Genomic DNA, 2,984 nt, shown 5'->3' with positions numbered 1-2,984 from the left:
ACATTCTGTTAGGGGCAGGTATCCCATAACTTTGGCATCCCCAACATCTTTGGATCTCCAACACCAACACAATGCAGGTTTCACTTTCATGCTTCATAGAATGGCTTTTCTGGGCCTCCATATGAGGACATCCTGACATATGCCTGGTCCTCATTCTATTTAACATTATGTTTTTCTTTTTCCTTTCTTAAAATTTATTTATTTATTTATTTATTTATTTATTTATTTATTTATTTATGCACTACAGATTTTATGCCCCCACCTGTGGACCCTTCGACTGTTCCACATCCCACACCTCCTCCCCACCCCTCTGTCTCCACTTTAAACCTTTTATCTCTTTGAACCCAAGACATGAGTCCATTACATTCCCTGGTGCTCATTTTCTCCCCAAACTGTAAATTTTGTATTTTCCTTGTTTAGCTTGCTTCTTTACATTATTAAGTGGAGTCATTATTATCCAAGGAATAACCAGCAATACAGTCAAAGCCAGGCTATCTGGAAATCTCCTTTTCCAAAGCTTAATCCATAACTCTTCAACTTAGGCTCAGGTATATGTTTTTGGACAATGGCAGAATGTAGCCACATTCTTTACTAAAATATCACGATGTTAGTCTCTATACCACATACTAGCATTCTTCTCTAAAACCTCTTAAGCCTGTTCCTCACAGTTTAAATCAGTCTCAGCACCACTGTCTTCCATGTTCCTACTAGTATGGCCCATTAAGCATTCAACTGCTCTCCTAATCTAAATTCCCAATGTCCACATTCCTCCAAACAGTAGCATGGTTAGAACTATCACAGCAATACACCACTCCTAGTGCTAATTTTTGTGCTAATTATTGTTATGTTGTTGTAAAGTGATACATGGCTATGACAACTCTTGTAAAGGAGAACATTTAATTGAGTCTGGCTTATAGTTTTAGAGGTCTAGCTCATTATTATCATGGGGATGGGGCATAGTGGCAGTCAGGCAGACATAATACTAGAGAAGGAGCAGAGAATTCCAGATCTGGATTGCAGACAGAAGAAAAGAGAGACACTGAACCTTGTTTGAAGATAGGGAAAACTTAAAATCCACCCCCAGTGACACACTTCATCCAACAAGTCCACACCTACTCCAACAAGGCCAAACCTCTTAATACTGCCACTCCCTGGTGACCACACATTTAAATCTATGAGCCCACGGGAGCCATTCCTATCCTTACCATCACTGTGGTATAGCTAGATCTTGAGATAGAGCAACTTTCACTCACACACTGATTTCCATAGTAGCTGTACCAGCTTGCAATTCCACCAGCAATAAATATGTATTCCCTGCTTTTTGAGTCTTTGCCAGAATGGGCTTTCATTTGTTGTTTTATATCTTGACTATTATTACTGGAGTAAGATGAAATCTCAAAGTAGTTTAAGTTTGCATTTCCTGTCATGAGGATGGTAAACATTTAAAACAGTGTTTCATAGCAATTTGTGTTATCTTTTGAGAACTCTCATTTAGTTTATACCCAGTTATTGATTGGGTCAATTTGATTTTGATCTTCACTTTTGTAAAGGTCTTTGTATATTCTAAGTATTAACCCTCTATTCAATGCATAATTGGTAAAGATTATATTTTCTCATTCTCTAGGCTACCACATTGCCTGAATGATATTATTGTTTGCTGTACAGAAGCTTTTCAGATTCACGGCTTCTCATTTATTAATTGTTGGTCTTAGTTCCTGTGCTATGGGTGTCATGTTCAGAAAGTCCTCTCTTGGGCCAATAAGTTCAAGCCTATTTCCTACTTTCTCTTGTATCCAAATCATGGTATCTAGTCTCATCTTGAGCTCCTTCACCTAATTGGAGCTGAGTTTTGTGCAAGATTATAGACAGGGATTTATTTTATTCTTCTCCATGTAGCTATTCAGTTTGACCAGCACCATTCACTGTAGATGCTACATTTTCTTCAGTGTGTAGTTTTGGCTTCTTGTCAAAATATCAGGTGTCATTAGGTGTGTTTAATTGTGTTTGTGTCTTCAGTTCCATTCTGTTGAGCAGCATGTCTGGTTTTATGCCAATACTGTGCTGTTTATATTACTAAAGATCTCTCATAAGTCTTGAAGTCTGTGATGGCGATACCCCATGCCTCCAGCAGTTCTTTTATTATTTAGGATTACTTTAGATCTCCAGGGTTTTTTGTTTATGATTCCACACAAAGTTTAAAATAGTTTTTCTTTTTCAATCTCCATGAAGAATTGTCTTGGAATTCTGATAGAGATCTTACTAAATCTGTAGATGATGCAGGGTAATTATATACAGCTTAACAAAGAGGTATGAAGTATCTAATATCTGTATGAGTAGTCTTTGTAAGGAAGCAGTATTCAGGCCATAACATCCCAGGTTGCAGGGAGGGGTTAAAGTTATGCTGAAAGTTTTCTTCATAAGCTGTCAGCACTCACTCAAATGTGAGTGAGAATTTATCATCTGTCTGAGCCTTACTAGGGGCAGAAGAGGTTTTGTTATTGCCATGGGTCTGAGGCACTGAATTCTTGACAGATTCATGCTCATGTCAAACAGTACACATTCACTCAGGACTTCGCTTGCCCCATACAGTAAAAATTATCAGTGCCCTAAAAGCTCAATGTAACTTTTTCCATAAAGGCAATTCTTTTGACTATTAAGAACCATTCTGATGTATTTGATTTTCGTTTTAGTTTTACTGCTCATGTATTTCCTAAAGAACAAAGTTAAATTTTAGCTATATTTAAAGAATATGCAAATAATACTTTATGTTTCATCCATGTCAGTATTAGTTGTAGAATATTCATTAACATTGTCATAATATTTTAAAGAAGATTAGGTTTTATGTATCATGTGGTTTTGTGTGTGTGTGTGTGTGTGTGTGTGTGTGTGTGTGTGTGTGTGTGTGTGGTGCCAGGGTATGCATGCTGATCAAATGATAGCTTTGAGAGACTCATTCCTATCCTACCATGTGAGTATCAAATGTA

Source organism: Mus caroli, chromosome X (assembly GCF_900094665.2).
Source record: "Mus caroli chromosome X, CAROLI_EIJ_v1.1, whole genome shotgun sequence".
Lineage (NCBI taxonomy): Eukaryota > Metazoa > Chordata > Mammalia > Rodentia > Muridae > Mus > Mus caroli.
This window is presented reverse-complemented; position numbering follows the sequence as displayed.